This window comes from Aethalodelphis obliquidens, unplaced genomic scaffold, assembly GCF_003676395.1.
Source record: "Aethalodelphis obliquidens isolate GAN/ISIS:26980383/991018 unplaced genomic scaffold, ASM367639v1 scaffold51, whole genome shotgun sequence".
Lineage (NCBI taxonomy): Eukaryota > Metazoa > Chordata > Mammalia > Artiodactyla > Delphinidae > Aethalodelphis > Aethalodelphis obliquidens.
Window position 1 is genome coordinate 10,660,670 of NW_020837995.1, and position 24,507 is coordinate 10,685,176.

The 24,507-nt window shown below is 37.3% G+C and overlaps 1 protein-coding gene across 3 annotated transcripts in view; it reads right to left on the reverse strand.

The window, feature by feature from the left end:
* Positions 1-24,507, reverse strand: part of UBR1 (ubiquitin protein ligase E3 component n-recognin 1) — a 169,368-nt gene that overhangs the window by 139,523 nt on the left and 5,338 nt on the right. The window contains exon 2 of one of the 3 annotated variants that reach the window (XM_027084072.1): positions 21,845-21,991. The exons of the other annotated variants lie outside the window; for them this stretch is intronic. The gene's annotated coding sequence lies outside the window, so the exon portion shown is untranslated. The remainder of the gene's footprint in view (positions 1-21,844; positions 21,992-24,507) is intronic. 3 annotated transcript variants of the gene reach the window in all.

The window sequence follows — 24,507 nt, forward strand, 5'->3', positions numbered from 1 at the left end:
AAAAAACTAAAAAATAGAACTACCATGTGACCCAGCAATCCCATTCCTGGGCATATATCCAGAGAAAACCATAATTCGAAAAGACACGTGCGCCCCAATGTTCATTGCAGCACTATTTACAATAGCCATGACATGGAAACAACATAAATGTTCATCAACAGAGGAATGGATAAAGAAGATGTGGTACAGATATACAATGGAATATTACTCAGCCATAAAAAGGAACAAAATTGGGTCATTTGTACAGATGTGGATGGACCTAGAGACTGTCATACACAGTGAAGTAAGTCAGAAAAACAAGTATCGTATATTAACGTATATATATGTAATCTGAAAAAATTGGTATAGACAATCGCATTTACAAAGCAGAATAGAGACAAAGACGTAGAGAACAAACGTATGGATACCAAGGGGTTGCGGGAGTAGATAGGATGAATTGGGAGATTGGGATTGACATATATACACTACCGATACTATGTATAAAATAGATAATTAATGAGAACCTACTGTGTAGCATAGAGAACTCTATTCAATGCTCTGTGGTAACCTAAATGGGATGGAAATCCAAAAAAGAGGGGATATATGTATACGTATAGCTGATTCACTTTGCTGTACAGTAGAAACTAATGCAACATTGTAAATCAACTATACTCCAATACAAATTTTTTTTAAATGACAGTGAGATACACCTATAATACCTAAATAAACATTTGGCAATACCAAGTATCAACAAGGATGCAGAAAACTGGAAAAGGAATGTGCTGGTAGGAACTCAAAATGTTATACATCCACTTTACGAAAGAGTTTAGCAGTTTCTTACAAAGTTAAATATATACTTACTATATGACCCAGCAATCAAACTCCTAGTTATCTACCCAAGAACTTATGTTCACAGACAATTGTACATGAAGTTATAGCAATTTTATTCATTATCGCTCAAAACTAGAAATGATTCAGGTGTCCTTCAACTGGTGGATTATAAACAAACTGTACATCCAAACCATAGAATACTGCTCAACAATAAAAGGACTGAATTATCAATGCATGCAACATCAAAAGAAGTCAAACTCAAGAGGCTATGTCCTACTGCCTCTTAGCAGTTGGGACCATGTTCATGTTGTCAGCGTATCTGTGAACTGAGCAAAGCCCACCTCTGTGCCAAATTCCTGATTCCCATTATAAGTGGCTTTGGTGTTTTTCCTTTTTTGGCTATGCTGCAAGGCATGTGGGATCTTACTTCCCCGACCAGGGATCAAACCCACGCCCCCTGCAGTGGGAGTGCAGAGTCTTAACCACTGGACTGCCAGGGAAGTCCCTATAAGTGGGTTTAACAGACACTATATGCAGATTTCAATACCACCACCCTTATCTTCAATCAAACAAGAGAGCTTTCTAAGTATCAAGAAATGCCCTGTTAAAAGACTTTCATGGATTACTCGTTGGCAATTTGGCCTTAAATGTGAAGTGATTACCTCAAACCACATAGCCAGCTCAACATTTTTAATGCCACTCAGTAACAGCAGGCCTAAAAGAGAGGTAGGAGAAACAGAACTCTCTAGTATCAAACCAACAGTGGTGATTTCAGTTGCAGTTAATATCCTTCCAATTAAATTAATACTGTTCATTTGAAATATGTTGGCTTTCTGGTTTTATTAGAATTTCATGTTTGTTTTATACTTAAATTAAAACTGTAAGTATAAGGCATTCATAGTAGTTTTATATTTGTACACATTTAAGTTATATTATAAATTTTTAAAAAATTTTTAAAGGCTATATGCTATATAATTCCATTTATATAACATTCCAGAAAAGGCAAAACTACTCGAGATAGAGGATAGCAAAGTGGTTGCGAGGGGCTGACTACAAAGTAGCAGCAATGTAATTTTTGAGGGCAACGGAACTGTTCTGTAGTATCTATTATGGTGACGGTTACACAACTGTTGGCAACTGTCAAAACTCATAGAACTGTAGAAGAAACAGTTATTTACTTTATGTAAATTTTCACAGTGAATAAAAAAGAACATAGTTTGAAAAAGAAAAGGAGAAACAGGTTGAGAGAAAATATTTGCAATAATACATTCCCTCCAAAGATCAGGGATGAAGCAAGGATATCTGTTCTCTTCTATTCAATATTGTACTACAGGTCATAGCTAGTGAAATAAAACAAGAAAAATAAATAAAAGGCATGATGATTGCAAAGGAAAAAGTAAAGCTGTCTCTATTCACAAACAATATGATTACTCTTCATAAAAAACTCTAAGGAATCAGTTAAAAAACACACATAAAAATGGTAAGTGAATTGAGCAAACTCATTAGATATAAGATCAACAGATAAAGATCACCTGTATTTCTACACACTAGCAACAAAAAACTGGAAAATGAAATTTTTAAAAAAACAGCATTTACAATAGCATCAAAAAACATAAAGTACTTGGGAGTTAATTTAATAAAGATTGTGAAAAACCCCTACACTGAAAACTACTAAACATTATTGAGAGAAATTTCTAAAACACCTAAAAAAATGAAGAGCTACATCATGTTCATTACTTAAAAGATTCAAAACTGAGATGTCTATACTTCCTAAACTGAGCTACAGATTCTACACAATCCCAGAAAGCTTTCTTGTAGAATTGACAAGCTGATTCCAAAATGAATATGGAGGGAATTCCCTGGCATTCCAGTGGTTACAACTTGGCCCTTTCATTGCCATGGCCCAGGTTCAATACCTGGTTGGGGAACTAAAATCCCACAAGCTGCACAGCACAGCCAAGAAAAAAAAAATGTAAAGGACTTAGAAAAGACTTAACGCTACATGATTTCGGGACTTACTATAAAAGATATAAGAAATGAGACTGTGGAATTAGCACTGAGATAAATATATATATATATTTTGAGATAAATATATTTATCAATGGAACTAAGAGAGAGTTTAAAAATGAATCCACACATATAAAGACAACTGATTTTTTTAAAAGGAACCAACATAATTCAAAAGAGACAGCATTTTCAAAAACTGGTGCAGGAGTAATTAGATATCCTTATGGCATCAACCCGTACTTCACACCACACACAAAAATTAATTCAAAATGAATAAAAGATTTAAATATTAAAAAATAAAACTGTTGGGACTTCCCTGGTGGCGCGGTGGTTAAGAATCCACCTGCTAATGCAGGGGACACAGGTTTGATCCCTGGTCCAGGAAGATCCCACATGCCACGGAGCAACTAAGCCCATGTGCCACAACTACTGAGCCTGTGCTCTAGGGCCCACGAGCCACAACTACTGAAGCCCACACACCTAGAGCCTGTGCTCTGCAACAAGAGAAGCCAACACGATGAGAAGGCCGTGCACTGCAATGAAGAGTAGCCCCCACTTGCCACAACTAGAGAAAGCAGGTGTGCAGAAGCGAAGACCCAATGCAGCCAAAAATAAGTAAATAAAATAAATAAATTTTTTTAAAAAATAAAATAAAACTAAAATTTCTTGACAAAAACATAGGAGAAAACTCTTTGACATCCTATGGGTGGGCAAAGAGTTCTTGGACAGGGCAGAAAAAGCACCAACCATGAAAAAAATGGATAAATTTTTTATTTTAATCAAAATTAAAACCTTCTGTTACTCAAAATGAACATGAGTAACTGTTACCCAATACTGCTACTCACTGTGCATTTTTCAAATTTTTCATACAACCAAATACTGAAAGATGAATTTTAGAATGGATCTATATTAAAATGAACATGCCCCTACTTCTTAAATTAAGCTACCCCTTCTATGAAATTACACAGAAATAGGAGGAAACTAAGAAGTATATTTATCATACACTAACCCAACTTGCCAGTAGAGCATAGGGCATCAACCCACAGCTATCTATGGTAGCTAAGGTCCTGGCCCTTTTGGCACAGGAACACCCTTGTGCCAAGATGTGAGACTGATTATTCAGACCACTGGGTAGTGTTATCTAGGCAAAAACTTACCAAAAGAATGAAGGAATCCTAGAAAAAATAATAGGGATGGAAAATTAGGACTCTTCAGTCTGTAAAAACAAAGGCTAGATAACGTTTATAAAATCATAAAGAGTTTCAACACAGTTAACATATATTTGTCCACTATATCTTAAAGTAAATTAACAGGTGTCCCCTTGAAGTGTTAAAAAACAATTTTCAAGGCAAAGAAAAGGAATGAGAATTCTATTCAGCTATGATAAACTAATAAAACTTGTCTAAGGAGTTTTCTAACCTGACATTTAATTAGAATTAAGAATTTACAAGGCAGGGAGACCTTCAAGATGGCAAAGGAGTAAGACGTGGAGATCACCTTCCTCCCCACAAATACATCAGATATACATCTACATGTGGAACAACTCCTACAGAACACCTACTGAACGCTGGCAGAAGACCTCAGACTTCCCAAAAGGCAAAAAACTCCCTGCATACCTGAGTAGGGCAAAAGAAAAAAGAAAAAACAGACAAAAGAATAGGGTCAGGACCTGTACCTCTGGGAGGGAGCTGTGAAGGAGGAAAAGTTTCGACACACTAGGAAGCCGCTTCACTGGTGGAGACGTGGGGTGAAAGGGGGGAAGCTTCGGAGCCATGGAGGAGAGCACAGCAACAGGGGTGCAGAAGGCGAAGTGGAGAGATTCCCACAAAGAGGATCAGTGCGGACCAGCACTTACCAGCCTGAGAGGCTTGTCTGCTCACCCACCGGGACGGGTCGGGGCTGGGAGCTAAGGCTCAGGCTTCGGAGGTCAGATCCCAGGGAGAGGACTGGGGTTGGCGGCGTGAACACAGCCTGAAGCGGGCTGGTGCGCCACAGCTAGTTGGGAGACAGTCCAGGAAAAAGTCTGGAACTGGCTAAGAGACAAGAGACCATTGTTTCGGGGTGAGTGAGGAGAGGGGATTCAGAGCACTGCCTAAACGAACTCTACAGATGGGCGCGAGTCGCGGCTATCAGCGCGGACACTAGAGACAGGCAGGAAACGCTAAGGCTGCTACTGCAGCCACCAAGAAGCCTGTGTGCAAGCACAGGTCACTATCCACATCCCCCCTCCTGGGAGCCTGTGCAGCCCGCCACTGCCAAGGTCCCGTGATCCAGGGACAACTTCCCAGGGAGAACACATGGCACACCTCAGGCTGTTGCAAGGTCAGGCTGGCCTCTGCCGCTGCAGGCTTGCCCCACATTCCATACCCCTCCCTTCCCCCAGGCTGAGTGAGCCAGAGCCCCCTAATCACTTGCTAATTTAACCTCGTCCTGTCTCGGGGAACAGATGCCCTTAGGCGACCTACACGCAGAGGCGGGGCCAAATCCAAAGCTGAACCCCAAGAGCTGTGTGAACAAAGAAGAGAAAGGGAAATCTCTCCCAGCAGCCTCAGGAGCAGTGGGTTAAATCCTCACAATCAACGTGATGTACCCTGCATCTGTGGAATACCTGAATATACAACGAATCATCTCAAAATTGAAGCGGGAGACTTTGGGAGCAACTGTAGACTTGAGGTTTGCTTTCTGCATCTAATTTGTTTCTGGTTTTATGTTTATCTTAGTTTAGTATTTAGAGTTTATTATCATTGGTAGATTTGTTTATTGAGTTGGTTGCTCTCTTCCTCCTTTTTTTTTTGTATATAGATATATTTTTTTTTCCCTTTTCTCTTTTTGTGAGTGTGTGTGTGTATGCTTCTTTGTGTGATTTTTGTCTGTCTTTGCTTTTATCATTTCTCCTAGGGTTCTGTCTGTGCGTTTTTGATTTTCTTTTTGTTTTAGTATAGCTTTTAGCATTGGTTACCATTGGCGGATTTGTTTTTTGGTTTGGTTGCTCTCATTTCTTTCTTTCTTTTTTTTTCTTTTTTTATTACTTTTTAATTTTTTTATTTTTAATAATTATTTTTTATTATAATAACTCTATTTTACCTTATTTTTTTCTTTATTTTTTTCTCCCTTTTCTTCTGAGCCATGTGGCTGACAGGGTCATGGTGCTCTGGCCGGGTGTCAGGCCTGTGGCTCTGAGGTGGGAGAACCGAGTTCAGGACATTGGTCCACCGGAGACCTCCTGGCTCCATTTAATGTCAAACAACAAACACTCTCCAAGAGATCTCCACCTCAATGCTAAGACACAGCTCCACGCAATGACCAGCAGGCTACAGTGCCGGACACCCTATGCCAAACACTAGCAAGACAGGAACACAAACCCACCCATTAACAGAGAGGCAGCCTAAAATCATAATAAGGTAACACACACCCCAAAGCACACCACCGGACGTAGTCCTGCCCACCGAAAAGACAAGATCCACCATCATGCACCAGAACACAGGCACCAGTCCCCTCCACCAGGAAGCCTACACAACCCAACTAAACGAACCTTAGCCTCTGGGAGAAGACACCAAAAACAGTGGGAACTAAGAACATGCAGCCTGCGAAAAAGAGACCCCAAACACAGTAACTTAAGCAAAATGAGAAGACAGAGAAATACACAGTAGCTGAAGGAGCAAGGTAAAAACCAACCAGACCAAACAAATGAAGAGGAAATAGGCAGTCTACCTGAAATTGAATTCAGAGTAATGAGAGTAAAGATGATCCAAAATCTTGGAAAGAGAATGGAGAAAATACAAGAAACCCTTAACAAGGACCTAGAAGAACTAAAGAGCAAACAAACAATGATGAACAACACAATAAGTGAAATTAAAATTGCTCTAGAAGGAAGCAAAAGCAGAATAACTGAGGCAGAAGAACGGATAAGTGACCTGGAAGATAAAACAGTGGAAATAAGTACTGCATAGAAGAATAAAGAAAAAAGAGTTAAAAGAATTGAGGACAGTTTCAGAGACCTCTGGGACAACATTAAATGCGCACCAACATTCGAAGTATAGGGGTCCCAGAAGAAGAAGAAAAAAAAAAGGGACTGAGAAAATATTTGAAGAGATTTTAGTTCAAAACTTGCCTAATATGGGATAGGAAATAGTTAATCAAGCCCAGAAAGCCCAGAGTGTCCCATACAGGATAAATCCAAAGAGAAACATGCCAAGACTCATATTAATCAAACTATCAAAAACTAAAAACAAAGAAAAAATATTAAAAGCAGCAAGGGAAAAACAACAAACAAACAAGGGAATCCCCATAAGGTTAACAGCTCATCTTTCAGCAGGAAGTCTGCAAGCCAAAAGGGAGTGACAAGACATATTTAAAGAGATGAAAGGGAAAAACCTACAACCAAGATTACTCTGCCCAGCAAGGATCTCATTCAGATTCAATAGAGAAATTAAAACCTTTACAGACAATCAAGAGCTAAGAGAATACAGCATCACCAAACCAGCTTTACAACAAATGCTAAAGGAACTTCTTCAGGCAGGAACACAAGAGAAGAAAAAGATCTACAATAACAAACACAAAACAATTAAGAAAATAGTAATAGGAAGATACATATTGATAACTACCTTAAATGTAAATGAATTAAATACTCCAAAAGACACAGACTAGCTGAATGGATACAAAAACAACACCCATATACATGCTGTCTACAAGAGAACCACTTCAGACCTAGGGACACATACAGACTGGAAGTAAGGGGATGGGAAAAGATATTCCATGCAAACGGAAATCAAAAGAAAGCTGGAGTAGCAATTCTCATATCAGACAAAATAGACTTTAAAATAAAGACTATTACAAGGGAAAAAGAAGGACACTACATAATGATCACGGGCTCAATCCAAGAAGATATAACAATTGTAAATATTTATGCACCCAACATAGGAGCACCTCCATACATAAGGCAAAGGCTAACAGCCATAAAAGGGGACATCGAGAGTAACACAACCATAGTAGGGGACTTTAACACCACACTTTCACCAATGGACAGATCATCCAAAATGAAAATAAATAAGGAAATACAAGCTTTAAATGATACATTAAACAAGATAGACTTAATTGATATTTATAGGACATTCCATTCCAAAACAGCAGAATACACTTTCTTCTCAAGTGCTCATGCAACATTCTCGAGGCCAGATCATATCTTGGGTCACAAACCAAGCACTGGTAAATTTAAGAAAACTGAAATTGTATCAGGTATCTTTTCTGACTACAATGCCATGAGACTAGATATCAATTACAAGAAAAAAATCTGTAAAAAATACAAACACATGGAGGCTAAACAACACTGCTAAATAACCAAGAGATCACTGAAGAAATCAAAGAGGAAACCAAAAAATACCTAGAGACAAATGACACTGAAAACACGACACTTCAAAACCTATGGGATGCAGCATAAACAGTTCTAAGAGGGAAGTTTACAGCAATACAATCCTACCTCAAGAAACAAGAAACATCTCAAATAGACAACCTAACCTTACACCTAAAGCAATTAGAGAAAGAAGAACAAGAAAACCCCAAAGTTAGCAGAAGGAAAGAAATTATAAAGATCAGATCAGAAAGAAATGAAGGAAACGATAGCAAGGATCAATAAAACTAAAAGCTGGTTTTGGGGCTTCCCTGGTGGCGCAGTGGTTGAGAGTCCACCTGCTGATGCAGGGGACACGGGTTTGTGCACCGGTCCGGGAAGATCCCACATGCCGCAGAGCGGCTGGGCCTGTGAGCCATGGCTACTGAGCCTGCACGTCCGGAGCCTGTGCTCCACAATGGGAGAGGCCACAACAGTGAGAGGCCCGCGTACCACAAAAAAATAAACAAATAAAATAAAATAAAAGCTGACTTTTTCAGAAGATAAACAAAATTGATAAACCATTAGCCAGACTCATCAGGAAAAAAAGGGAGACGGCTCAGATCAACAGAATTAGAAATGAAAAAGGAAAAGTAACAACTGACACTGCAGAAATACAAAGGATCATAAGAGATTACTACAAGCAACTATATGCCAATAAAATGGACAACCTGGAAGAAATGGACAAATTCTTAGAAAAGCACAACCTTCTGAGACTGAACTAGGAAGAAATAGAAAATAAAAACAGACCAATCGCAAGCACTGAAATTGGTACTGTGATTAAAAATCTTCCAATAATCAAAAACCCAGGACCAGATGGCTTCACAGGTGAATTCTATCAAGCATTTAGAGAAGTGCTAACACCTGTCCTTCGCAAAGTCTTCCAAAATATAGCAGAGGGAGGAACACTCCCAAACTCATTCTACAAGGCCACCATGACCTTGATACCAAAACCAGACAAGGATGTCACAAAGAAAGAAAACTACAGGCCAATATCACCAATGAACACAGATGCAAAACTCCTGAACAAAATACTAGCAAACAGAATCCAACAGCACATTAAAAGGATCATACACTATGATCAAGTAAGGTTTCTCCCAGGAATGAAAGCATTCCTCAATATATGCAAACCAATCAATGTGATACACCATATAAACAAATCGAAGCAGAAAAACCATATGATCATCTCAACAGATGTATTAAAATCTTTCAACAAAATTCAACACCATTTATGATAAAAACCCTCAAGAAAGTAGGCATACAGGGTACTTACCTCAACATAATAAAGGCCATATATGAGAAACCAACAGCCAACATTGTCCTCAATGGTGAAAAAATGAAACCATTTCCACTAAGATCAGGAACAAGACAAGGTTGTCCACTCTCACCACTGTTTTTCAACATAGTTTTGGAAGTTTTAGCCACAGCAATCAGAGAAGAAAAAGAAATAAAAGGAATCCAAATCGGAAAAGAAGAAGGAAAACTGCCACTGTTTGCAGATGACATGATACTACACATAGAGAATCCTAAAGATGCTACCGGAAAACTACTAGAGCTAATCAATGAATGTGGTAAAGTAGCAGGATACAAAATTAATGCACAGAAATCTCTTGCATTCCTATACACTAATGATGAAAAATCTGAAAGAGAAATTATGGAAACACTCCCATTTACCATTGCAACAAAAAGAATAAAATACCTAGGAATAAACCTACCTAGGGAGACAAAAGACCTGTATGCAGAAAACTATAAGACACTGATGATAGAAATTAAAGATGATACCAACAAATGGAGAAACAGATATACCATGTTCTTGGACTGGAAGAATCAATACTGTGAAAATGACTATACTACCCAAAGCAATCTATAGATTCAATGAAATCCCTATCAAATTACCAATGGCATTTTTTATGGAACTAGAACAAATCACCCTAAAATTTGTATGGAGACACAAAAGACCTCGAATAGCCAAAGCAGTCTTGAGAGAAAAAAAAACGGAGCTGGAGGAATCAGACTCCCTGACTTCAGACTAGACTACAAAGCTACAGTAATCAAGACAATATGGTACTGGCGCAAAAACAGAAACATAGATCAATGGAACAAGATAGAAAGCCCAGAGATACACCCATGCACCTATGGTCAACTAATCTATGACAAAGGAGGCAAAGATATACAATGGAGAAAAGACAGTCTCTTCAACAAGTGGTGCTGGGAAAACTGGACAGCTACATGTAAAAGAATGAAATTAGAACACTCCCTAACACCATACACAAAAATAAATTCAAAATAGATTAAAGATCTAAATGTTAAGCCCAGACACTATAAAACTCTTAAAGGAAAACAAAGGCAGAACACTCTATGACATAAATCACAGCAAGATCCTTTTTGACCCACCTCCCAGAGAAATGGAAATAAAAACAAAAATAAACAAATGGGACCTAATGACACTTAAAAGCTTTTGCACAGCAAAGGAAACCATAAACAAGATGAAAAGATAACCCTCAGAATGGGAGAAAATATTTGCAAATGAAGCAACTGACAAATTATTAATCTCCAAAATTTACAAGCAGTTCATGCAGCTCAGTATCAAAAAAACAAACAACCCAATCCAAAAATGGGCAGAAGACCTAAATAGACATTTATCCAAGGAAGATATACAGATTGTCAACAAACACATGAAAGGATGCTCAACATCACTAATCATTAGAGAAATGCAAATCAAAACTACAATGAAGTATCACCTCACACCAGTCAGAATGGCCATCATCAAAAAATCTACAAACAAGAAATGCTGGAGAGGATGTGGAGAAAAGGGAACCCTCACCCTCTTGCACTGTGGTGGGAATGTAAAATGGTACAGCCACTATGGAGAACAGCATGGAGGTTCCTTAAAAAACTAAAAATAGAACTATCATATGACCCAGCAATCCCACTACTGGGCATATACCCTGAGAAAACCGTAATTCAGAAAGAGACAGATACCACAGTGTTCACTGCAGCTCTATGTACAATAGCCAGGACATGGAAGCAACCAAGGTGTCCCTCGACAGATGAATGAATAAAGAAGATATGGCACATACATAAAATGGAATATTACTCAGCCATAAAAAGAAACGAAATTCAGTTATTTGTAGTGAGGTGGATGGACCTCGAGTCTGTCGTACAGAGTGAAGTCAGAAAGAGAAAAACAAATACCGTATGCTAACACATATATATGGAATCTAAAAAAAAAAAGGTTCTTATGAACCTAGGGGCAGAACTGGAATAAAGATGCAGATGTAGAGAATGGACTTGAGGACACAGGTAGGGGGAAGGGTGAGCTGGGACGAAATGCGAGAGTGGTATGGACTAATATATACTACCAAATGTAAAATAGCTAGCTAGTGGGAAGCAGCCACATAGCACAGGGAGATCAGCTCAGTGCTTTGTGACCACCTAGAGGGGTGGGATAGGGAGTGTGGCAGGGAGACGCAAGAGGGAGGAGATATGGGGATATATGTATACATATAGCTGATTCACTTTGTTATAAAGCAGTAATTAACACACCATTGTAAAGTAATTATACTCCAATAAAGATATTAAAAGATATTTTTAAAAAAAGATATTACACACTACTACCTATAAAATAAATAACGAATAAGAACCTACTGTAGAGCAGAGGGAACTCTACTCAATACTTTGTAATAGCCTCTATGGGAAAAGAATCTAAAAAAAGAGTGGATATATGTATAACTGATTCATATTGATGTACACCTGAAACTAACACATCATTGTAAATCAACTATACTCCAATAAAAATTTTTTTAAAAATTTACATAAAGTTCCATCACAGGTAAGTAAGGAAGGTTACACATATTTGATTATATATAAGGCTTTCTGAGTTTGCTCTCCTGAAGCTCAATATGGCTCTATAAATGAGCTGAACTCAATAAAACTTCATGTAAAACATTATGTTAAAACTAGATATTATTAGGGACTTCCCTGGTGGCATAGTGGTTAAGAATCCTCCTGCCATTGCAGGAGACATGGGTTCAATCCCTGGTCCGGGAAGACCCCACCTGCTGTGGAGCAACCAAGCCCGTGAGCCACAACTACTGAGCCTGCACTTTAGAGCCCGCATGCCACAACTACTGAGCCCGTGTGCTGGAACTACTGAAGCCAGCCCTCCTATAGCCCATGCTCTGAAACAAGAGAAGCCACCACAATGAGAAGCCCACACACCACAAAGAAGAGTAGCCCCCGCTCGCCGCAACTAGAGAAAGCCTGCACTCAGCAACGAAGACCCAACAGAGCCAAAACTTTAAAAAACAAATAATAATAATAAAAAAAATTTTTAATTAGGTATCATTGTAGAAATTAAATTAGCCTATCCTCTCAGAAGGACAATTTTGATAGTTATTAATATTTTTAATTTATATAACCTTTGACTCAGAAATTCCCACTTCTAGGAATTTGTACCTCAGATAAACTCAAATATGTAAAAAGAAATACATACAAGTATTTTATTTACAGCATTATTTATAATAATAAAAGACTGGACATGTGCCCATGTAAGGAGCCCGCCTGCCGTAACTAAGGAGCCCCATTTGCGGCAGCTAAGGAGCCCACGCGTGGCAACTAAGGAGCCCACCTGCCGCAACTAAGACCCAGCGCAACTAAATAATTTTTTAAATAATAAATAAAAAAAAATAAAATTTAAATTAAAAAAAATAATAAATAAATAAGAGACTGGAAACAACCTAAATGCTCCATAAGAAGAGTTGAATAAATCATGGTACATAAATTCAATGCAGCCATTATAAAAAAGGGGGGCAGATATCAATATGTACTGCTATGGAACATTCCTCAAGTTATATTTTTAAAGAAGAAAAAAAAGGTGGGAGGAACCAAGATGGCTGAGTAGAAGGACGTGCTCTCACTCTGGTGTTCTTGTGAGAACACCAGAATCACAACTAGCTGCTGGACAGTCATCGGCAGGAATACACTGGAACTCACCAAAAAAGACACCCCACATCCAAAGACAAAGGAGAAACCACACTGAGATGGTAGGAGGGGCGCAATCACAGTAAACTCCAATCCCATAACGGCGGGATGGGTGACTCACAGACTGGAGAACACTTATACCACAGAAGTCCACCCACTGGAGTGAAGGTTCTGAGCCCCACGTCAGGCTTCCCAACCTGGGGGTCCGGCAATGGGAGGAGGAATTCCTAGAGAATCAGACTTTGAAGCCTAGAGGGAATTGATTGCAGGACTTCGACAGGACTGGGGGAAACAGAGACTCCACTCTTGGAGGACACACACAAAGTAGTGTGCATATTGGGACCCAGGGGAGACTGAACCAGACCTACCTGCTACTGTTGGCGGGTCTCCTGCAGTGGCGGGGGGTGGCACTGTTTCACCGTGGAGACAAGGACACTGTCAGCAGAAGTTCTGGGAAGTACTCCTTGGCGTGAGCCCTCTCAGAGTCTGCCATTAGCCCTACCAAAGAGCCCAGGTAGGCTCCAGGGTTGGGGTGCCTCAGGCCAAACAACCAACAGGGAGGGAACCCATCCCCACCCATTAACAGTCAAGTGGATTAAAGTTTTACTAAGCTCTGCCCACCAGAGCAACAGTCAGCTCTATCCACCACCAGTCCCTCCCATCAAGCCTCTTAGATAGCCTCATCCACCACAGGGCAGAGAGCAGAAGCAAGAAGAACTACAATCCTGCAGCCTGTGGAACAAAAACCACATTCACAGAAAGATAGACAAGATGAAAAGACAAAGGGCTATATACCAGATAAAGGAACAAGATAAAAACCCAGAAAAACAACTAAATGAAGTGGAGATAGGCAACCTTCCAGAAAAAGAATTGAGAATAATGATAGTGAAGTTGATCCAAGACCTTGGAAAAAGAATGGAGGCAAAGATCAAGAAGATGTAAGAAATGTTTAACAAAAACCTAGAAGAATTAAAGAACAAACAAACAGAGATGAACAATACAATAACTGAAATGAAAACTACAGTTGAAGGAATCAATAGCAGAATAACTGAGGCAGAAGAACGGATAAGTGACCTGGAAGACAGAATGGTGGAATTCACTGCTGCGGAACAGACTAAAGAAAAAAGAATGAAAAGAAATGAAGACAGTCTAAGAGACCTCTGGGACAACATTAAATACAACAACCTTAGCATTATGGGGGTCCCAGAAAGAGAAGAGAGGGAAAAAGGACCCAAGAAAATATTTGAAGAGATTATAGCCGAAAACTTCCCTAACATGGGAAAGGAAAGAGCCACCCAAGTCCAGGAAGCTCAGTGAGTCCCATACAGGATAAACCCAAGGAGAAACACATGGAGACACATAGTTATCAAATTGGCAAAAAAAAAGACAAAGAAAAATTATTGAAAGCAGCAAGGGAAAAATGACAAATAACATACAAGGGAACTCCCATAAGGTTAACAGCTGATTTCTCAGCAGAAACTCTACAAGCCAGAAGGGAGTGGCATGATATACTTAAAGTGATGAAAGGGAAGAACCTACAACCAAGATTACTCTACCCAGCAAGGATCTCATTCACATTCGATGGAGAAATCAAAAGCTTTACAGACAAGCAAAAGCTAAGAGAATTCAGCACCACCAAATCAGCTCTACAACAAATGCTAAAGAAACTTTTCTCTAAGTGGGAAACACAAGAGAAGAAAAGGACCTACAAAAACAAACCCAAAACAATTAAGAAAATGGTCATAAAACATACATACTGATAATTACCTTAAACGTGAATGGATTAAATGCTCCAACCAAAAGACACAGGCTCGCTGAATGGATACAAAAATAAGACCCATATATATGCTGTCTACAAGAGACCTACTTCAGACCTAGGGACACATACAGACTGAAAGTGAGGGGATGGAAAAAGATATTCCATGCAAATGAAAATCAAAAGAAAGCTGGAGTAGCTATACTCATATCAGATAAAATAGACTTTAAAATAAAGAATGTTACAAGAGACAAGGAAGGCCACTACATGATGATCAAAGGATCAATCCAAGAAGAAGATATAACAATTATAAATATATATGCACCCAACATAGGAGCACCTCAATACATAAAGCAACTGCTAACAGCTCTAGAAGAGGAAATCGACAGTAACGCAATAATAGTGAGAGACTTTAACACCTCACTTACACCAATGGACAGATCATCCAAAATGAAAACAAATAAGGACACATAAGCTTTAAATATCACAATACACCAGATAGATTGAATTGATATTTATAGGACATTCCATCCAAAACAGCAGATTACACTTTCTTCTCAAGTGCGCATGGAACATTCTCCAGGATAGATCACATCTTGGGTCACAAATTGAGCCTCAGTAAATTTAAGAAAAGTGAAATCATTTCAAGCATCTTTTCTAACCACAACACTAAGAGATTAGAAATGAATTACAGGGAAAAAAACGTAAAAAACACAAACACATCGAGGATAAACAATACATTACTAAATAACCAAGAGATCACTGAAGAAATCAAAGAGGAAATCAAAAAATACCGAGAGACAAGTGACAATGAAAACACAATGACCCAAAACCTGTGGGAGGCAGCAAAAGCAGTTCTAAGGGGAAGCGTATAGCTATACAAGCCTACATCAAGAAACAAGAAAAATCTCAGGTAAACAATCTAAACTTACACCTAAATGAACTAGAGAAAGAAGAACAAACATACCCCAAGCTACCAGAAGAAATCATAAAGATCAGAGCAGAAATAAATGAAATAGAAACAAAGAAAACAATAGCAAAGATCAATAAAACTAAAAGCTGGTTTTTTGAGAAGATAAACAAAATTGATAAACCTTTAGCCAGCCTCATCAAGGAAAAGAGGGAGAAGATTCAAATCAATAAAATTAGAAATGAAAAAGGAGAAGTTACAACAGACACCGCAGAAATACAGAGCATCCTAAGAGAACACTACAAACAACTATATGCCAAAAAAATGGACCAACTGGAAGAAATGGACAAACTCTTAGAAAGGTATAACCTTCCAAGACTGAACCAGGAAGAAATAGAAAATATGAACAGACCAATCACAAGTTATGAAATTGAAACTGTGATTTAAAATCTTCCAACAAACAATAGTCCAGGACCAAATGACTTCACAGCTGAATTCTATCAAACATTTAGAGAAGAGCTAACACCCATCCTTCTCAAATTCTTCCAAAATATTGCAGAGAAAGGAACACTCCAAAACTCATTCTATGAGGCCATCATCACCCTGATACCAAAACCAGAGAAAGATATTACACAAAAAGAAAATTACAGACCAATATCACTGATGAATATAGATGCAAAAATCCTCAACAAAATACTAGCAAACAGAATCCAGCAACACATTAAAAGGATCATACACCACGATCAAGTGGGATTTATCCTAGGGATGCAAGGATTCTTCAATATATGCAAATCAATCAATGTGATACAGCATATTAGCAAATTGAAGAATAAAAACCATATGATCATCTCAATAGATGCAGAAAAAGCTTGTGACAAAATTCAACACCCATTTATGATAAATACTCTCCAGAAAGTGGGCATAGAGGGAACCTACCTCAACATAATAAAGGCCATATAAGACAAACCCACAGCAAACATCATTCTCAATGGTGAAAAACTGAAAGCATTTCCTCTAAGATCAGGAACGAGACAAGGATGTCCACTCTTACCACTATTATTCAACATAATTTTGGAAGTCCTAGCTAAGGCAATCAGAGAAGAAAAAGAAATAAAAGCAATACAAATTGGAAAAGAAGTAGTAAAACTGTCACTGTTTGCAGATGACCTGATAATGATAGTATACATAGAGAATCCTAAAAATGTCACCAGAAAACTACTAGAGCTAATCAGTGAATTTGGTAAAGTTGCAGGATAGAAAATTAATGCACAGAAATCTCTTGCATTCCTATACACTAATGATGAAAAATCTGAAAGAGAAATTATGGAAACACTCCCATTTACCATTGCAACAAAAAGAATAAAATACCTAGGAATAAACCTACCTAGGGAGACAAAAGACCTGTATGCAGAAAACCATAAGACACTGATGAAAGAAATTAAAGATGATACCAACAGATGGAGAGATAGATATACCATGTTCTTGGACTGGAAGAATCAATACTGTGAAAATGACTATACTACCCAAAGCAATCTATAGATTCAATGCAATCTCTATCAAATTACCAATAACATTTTTTACAGAACTAGAACAAATCATCCCAAAATTTGTATGGAGACACAAAAGACCCCGAATAGCCAAAGCAGTCTTGAGGGAAAAAAATGGAGCTGGAGGAATCAGACTCCCTGACTTCAGACTAGACAAAGCTACAGTAATCAAGACAATATGGTACTGACACAAAAACAGAAAGACAGATCAGTGGAACAAAACAGAAAGCCCAGAGATAAACCCACACACCTATGGTCAACTAATCTATGACAAAGGAGGCAAAGATATACAATGGAGAAAAGACAGTCTCTTCAATGAGTGGTGCTGGGAAAACTGGACAGCTACATGTAAAAGAATAAAATTACAACACTCCCTAACACCATACACAAAAATAAACTCAAAATGTATTCGAGACCTAAATGTAAGACTGGACACTATAAAACTCTCAGAGGGAAACATAGGAAGAACACTCTATGACATAAATCACAGCAAGATCTTTTTTGATCCACCTCTTAGAGTAATGGAAATGAAAAAAAAAATAAACAAATGGGACCTAATGAAACTTCAAAGCTTTTGCACAGCAAAGGAAACCATAAACAAAATGAAAAGACAACCCTCAGAATGGGAGAAAATATTTGCAAATGAATCAACGGACAAGGGATTAATCTTCAAAATATATAAACAGTTCATGCAGCTCAATATTAAAGAAGCAAACAGCCCAATCCAAAAATGGGCAGAAGACCTAAATAGACATTTCTCCAAAGAAGACATACAGATGGCCAAGAAGTACATGAAAAGCTGCTCAATGTCACTAATTATTAGAGAAATGCAAATCAAAACTACAATGAGGTATCACCTCACACCAGTTAGAATGGGCATCATCAGAACATCTACAAACAACAAATCCTGGGGAGGGTGCGGAGAAAAGGGAACCTCTTGCACTGTTGTTGGGAATGCAAATTGATACAGCCACTATGGAGAACAGTATGGAGGTTCCTTAAAAAACTAAAAATAGAATTACCATACGATCCAGCAATCCCACTACTGGGCATATACCCAGAGAAAGCCATAATTTATAATGACACATGCACCCCAATGTTCATTGCAGCACTATTTACAATAGCCAGGTCATGGAAGCAACCTAAATGCCCATTAACAGACAAATGGATAAAGAAGTTGTGGTACATATATACAATGGAATATTACTCAGCCATAAAAAGGAACGAAATTGGGTCAGTTTTTGAGACGTGGATGGATCTAGAGACTGTCATACAGAGTGAAGTAAGTCAGAAAGAGAAAAACAAATATCGTATATTAACACATGTATGTGGAACCTAGAAAAATGGTACAGATGAACCAGTTTGCAGGGCAGAAGTTGAGTCACAGATGTAGAGAACAAACGTATGGACACCAAGATGGGAAAACCGCAGTGGGGTGGGGATGTTGGTGTGCTCAATTGGGCGATTGGGATTGACATGCATACACTGATGTGCATAAAATTGATGACTAATAAGAACCTGTAGTATAAAAAAACAAACAAAAAAAACAACTAATACTAAAAAAAAACACACAAAAAAACAAAAGGTACAGAACGTTAAGTACTGTATGCTACCATTTATAAAGAAGGGAAGAGAATGAAGAGGAGATATATATGTATATGCTTACATTTGAGTAGAAAACCTCTGAAAGGATTCAAAATACATTGTTAACAGTGGAAAGACCCCTGTATTTATTTTTCACTACATACCCATTTTTACTATTTCAATTTTTACTATATAGATTATCTATTAGAAATCATTTTAAAGCTTTTGCCATCTACACATTTCATGTACAAAGTTATTCATATCAGGAAAAAAAACCTGAATGTCCATCAATAGGGGAATAGTTTAAAGAAATGATGGAATCTATCATTTAGCCACACCTGCCCTACTGTGAAAAATATATATATATATATATACTCCACTGTGTGCACAATGTTACTTGTAACTGTGAAAAAACGTCCACCTAAATGTCTATCAATAAAGATGCATCTATACCATTCTATGCAGTCAGAATATCATAAAATACTGTAGCCCGAAAAAGCAAGTTTAAAATAATAAAATTTCATTTTTGTAAATTAAATGAAAACCTAAATTATATTTACTTTATGTATTTCTACAAATTTGAGTTTCCTAATTCAACATACACACATGTATATAAATGTATAGATATATGTATAGATGTTTCCTAAACATGGAGTTAAGTGTCTAGAAAGAGAAACATCAAACTGTTTACAGTGATTACATGGAGAAAAGGAATTGTGGAGAGGGTCTAAGAATTTTCACTTTTTACTTCAAACAATGTAATTCTGTTTGACCTTGTTTGACAAGTGACAATACCTCTGCAATCAAGGGGCAGGGTGGGGGAGCCACTCAAAAAACTATAGGATATACACCCATTTAAAATGATGCCAAATACACAACATTGTTAAGCAACTATACTCCAATTAAAATCAATTTAAATTTTTTTTTTTTTAATTTTTTTTTAAATTTTTTTAAAAATAAAATAAAATGATGCCAAATACACTCAAAGTATCTCCCTTGAAGATACTTATTAACTACAAAGGGAAAAAGATAGTAAGTGTAAAGTAGAGAAACCCTGCAGATACCAACTTAACCAAATGATTAAGATAAATATCACCAGTAATAAGAAATAGTGATATCAAGAATCCCTTAATATGATTCACTGAGAACGATATGGTACCATTTTTGTGTTACTCTTGCCAAAAATGTATGCCCTCATTCCTAACTTAAGAAAATATCAAACCCAAATTAAGGAACATGACACAAAATTACTGCTCAATATTCTTGAGTAGTCATGTCAAGGTTATGAAAAACAAGGAAAGACCAAGACACTTACAAACTGGAAGCAGACTATGGAGAAAGTGAGACATTGTTACATACTGGAAGAGACAAACAGGTGGGATGTCAGATGGGATCCTCAATAGGATCCTGGAACAGAAGAAGGATATTAGTAGGAAAACTGGTAAAATTTGAATAAGGTCTGTCGTTTAGTTAGTAGCAATATTAATTTCTGGTCCCTAATAATTGTTCTACATTTATGTGAGATGTTAGCATTAGGGGATGCAGGAGTGAGGGATATAAGAGAACTGTCTGTGCTATTTTTCTAAGTTTTCTAAAAGTCTAAAATGAGTTCAAAATAAGAAGTTAGAAAAAAAGAGCTGATAACTGAAGATGTCTATTTCCATCTAATGGAAAGGCATTGAAGATACACAGTACATTAAAGTAGGTTACAAAGCAGTGTGTATAAAATCTCATTTTGGTTAAGTGTTATATATATTAACATGGGGAAAAAGTTAGATGGAATATATACCAAAATGTTAACAGTAGTGGGTAGTGGGATTTTAGCATACTTTCATGGAATTTGTATGTCTGCTTACCTAATATGAATAATATCCTTACAGTGATTCCATATTTTGGGAGTAATTTTTTAACTGTAAAATTTTAAATATTTTACTAAAATCTTTTTTTAAAAAATGAACTAAACCTTCCAATATTCTAACTCCAACTTTTCTAGGATACTCACAAACCAACAACTTGTGTTCTCTGCATACCTGGCAACAACTATAATTAGCAGATTTAATGTTCTATGGAGTACCTAAAGTTCTTTTCTTCAAACAGCACTAAAGAAAAAAAAAATCCTGTATATTCAGTCCTATACACCAAACAAAAACCTTTTTCTGTCCTTCCTAATTATGGAAGGCACAGAACTAGTTTCTGTTCTAGTTTTCAAGAATATTTTCAAGAACATGAGAAACTTGAGAATCACCAAAAACCTAAGGGATCTATTCTGGTTCAAGTCCTTCATTTAAAACTGAGTGACAAGGAAAAAGTAAACTGGCTTGTTCAAGACTGAATACTATCCGGGTCAGGAATAGAACTTAGGTATCCTGACTCCCAGAGTTCAGTGTTCATTCTACTTAACCAAATATAAATACATTATTCTTTTAAATTTACCCTTAAGACTTGCTCAATTTCACTTTAATAGTGAAACAAAACAAAAAACAAAGCTTTGCCTTCTTTTTAATTTTTCCCTCTAAATGAATACCACTAAATATTCTTAAATTATATCCCTGTCATTACATGTCTCAGTCTGAGGAACTGATATTTTAAAATGTTATCTTTACATAATTGGATGATTTGGACAGAATGTCTGGGTGTTGATGCCATCAATGCCCTCTCCACTGACCTTACCACTAGCTCTCTATCCTTCCACCTCCCCCCACCTTAGTTGTTCCTTAAGGTCGATTTAGCTCAAAGCCCACCTCCATGAACACTTCACTGACCCATCTAAGAAAATTTCTCTCCCCTGTAACTCCAATGCAGCACTTACTAAAGAAGGTACTCATTCAGCACCTGTACCTTTGCCAGATAACATTAGTTACCTTTAAATGTGTACATCGAGCCTCTTCAACCAGATTTTCAGCTCCTTGAGGGAAGGAACTTTCCTTCCAAATCCTTGTATTCACACAAGCCTATCTCAAGTACTTAACAAAAGGTCTCAGTCATTGTTGAAAATTATAGACTTCTTGCTAAAGAGAACAAAGCAAATAATAACATTAAGCCTTCTAAAACTGTTTACGAAATTCTTACAGGAGATAAAGTACAATTACGCTGTTTCACAAATATTTTTTCCTAGATGACTGCTGCAAGTATGAAAAAATTTTTTTCAACTAAGATTTCTGGGTTTTTTTTCTAGATAAGAAAAACTATACAGGATGTATTCTACTGGGTGACATGTTCAGGAATTACTGGTGACTGGAGTAGGTTTGATTCTTTGGTTGGTTGCTTTTAGTATTTTCTCCAATTTGAGACATGATTAAATTAAGGAATTTTTATTTTCATGTTCAGGGAAAAAAACTTTTTTCAACATCTGGAGTTAAGGGAAGACTTTCCCAATTGACTGTCCTGTAAAAACAAATTCTCACAACATTTAAATCCCCAAACATTCCAAACATTTTCCTCATCCCCATGGAGATTAAAAAATATGTTTTCAACTCTGACCCAGGGACTGGGATGACTGCTAACATCAGTCTGAAAACAGAACTTACTTTAAGTACACTAGGTTCCTTTTGTTCAAATCACAATTTACCCTTCCTTAGATAACTGATGGACATCTATGGAGGGCCTGTAATTCTGTTTCTAATTCCCCTGTTTTAAAGGCATAACAAAATCTGGAGGCGGCAGAACTGCTCAAAGCAAGTACTGGACTAGTAATTGTAGCACCTCTAGGCACCAAGAAATCTTTTGGTTATACTAAATTTTCTTGTAATACTATTTGACAGGTTTATGAAGTTTAAAAACAAGCAAACAACAAAACCCCTAGTGCACCCACTTATCCCATAGGGAAACCCTGTCTAAAACATATCTGATAATCAGCTCCCTAAGCCTGTCTGAACACATCCACTCAGCCAACTTCCATTCTTACAGCTCATAATTAAACCAAAATCTACCTTCCTGTAACTTTTATCCTATGCTGCCTGAAATAATCCAATACAAATTACTCTGCTCTTTCACCCAACAACCTATCAAATAAATGAAGCTAAATATTATGTCTCTCATTAGTTTCTTTATTCCAGGGCTAAACAGGAATGTAGAAACTAAAGAAATCTGTTCATTCCTAGAAATGAAATTTAGCCATCCCTAATGACATGGTATCCAGCCCACTCTCCATGTTACATAGAACATGCACTCTCTCTCTTACATAGAACATGCACAATATGTCTCTGTACATAGGAGTGGGACTGCTTATTACCTTCCTTATCCAGGACACTAAACTGCTTTAAAAGTTCGCTTTTTTGTTTGTTTGGCAGCCACATCACATTATGACTTAGTGAGTTTGCAGAAAACTAAAACCCTCAAATCATTCACATAAGAGACCTAGTCCTACACACAAATACCCGGTCCTAGACATAGTCTTTACTTTCATGGCAATTAAATTTCACCTTGTTAGTTTTGATGCAAATTTAGCCTAAGGAGATTTTATGTGTGTGTCCTATAACATATCGGTCCTATGTCTGTTAAGCCTTGTGTTGTTTCGTACATAAGTCTACTATGTCCTCATGGCATTGATAAAATTAGCCAGAATCAAATATAGAGTAGTGTGACAAATAAGGCCCCTCTCTCTTCTTTCCTGTTGAGATAATATACATATATTCATGCTGTCAGAATTTAGTTTTCGAAAGCATACCATCCCTTCTAAGCCTTTCTCTTCCTTTTCTGCTCTGACCATAGGCTCATGCTCCAATTTTCTAAGCTCTCCTTTAAGTCTCTGGATGAATGAAATCTGGTTTCCTACACTATGGGGTACATATCTCATATTCTCTTTCTACTGTATTGAATAAATATTTCCAATACAACTAAAATTCTTTCTTAGATTGGAAGGCAGAGTATGTATATATAAAAACATAAATGCATAAATTTACAGATTTTTCCCCCTGTGGCTAAAGTCATTTCTAGCTTATCCAACAATATCAAAAGTTCAAAGGACTTTTAAAAGGTAGTCCATAAAGACACATTAAGTGGTTATAGCCCCACTCCTCCAAACAAGTCAAACAGACTTCGTTCTGAAGAATAGCATCAAGTAAACTATTAGAAGGAGAATTACATTCAAGTGATCAAAAACAAACTCCATTCTGGACAGGGCCTATGTCATTCCTGAATATCAAGTAGGCACTTATGGAAGCACAATAACTCTTCTGGGGTCTTTCAATAGCATTATTTAGTAGAGCGTATTTCCATAAGCACTTAGCTTACTACAGGGTATAACAACATTAAAAAAAAAAAAAGCTGTACCAAATGCTTTAAAAAAACAAACTCATGAAATAACTTTTGTTTCTTCAACAGGAGGCATGTTAACCAGAATATCTTAGAAGAACACATAGGAGTTCACAGAAATCACTCAGGACTAAAGAGGTCTTAATAGTTTGTTTTAAGCCATCTGAGTTAAAAGCTTAAAGAAAATTGTTTCACAGAACACAACATATGATTAACACCTTCAAAGAAATCTGAGGTAACCCTCAAAGCCAGCACACACGAAGAAAGGACG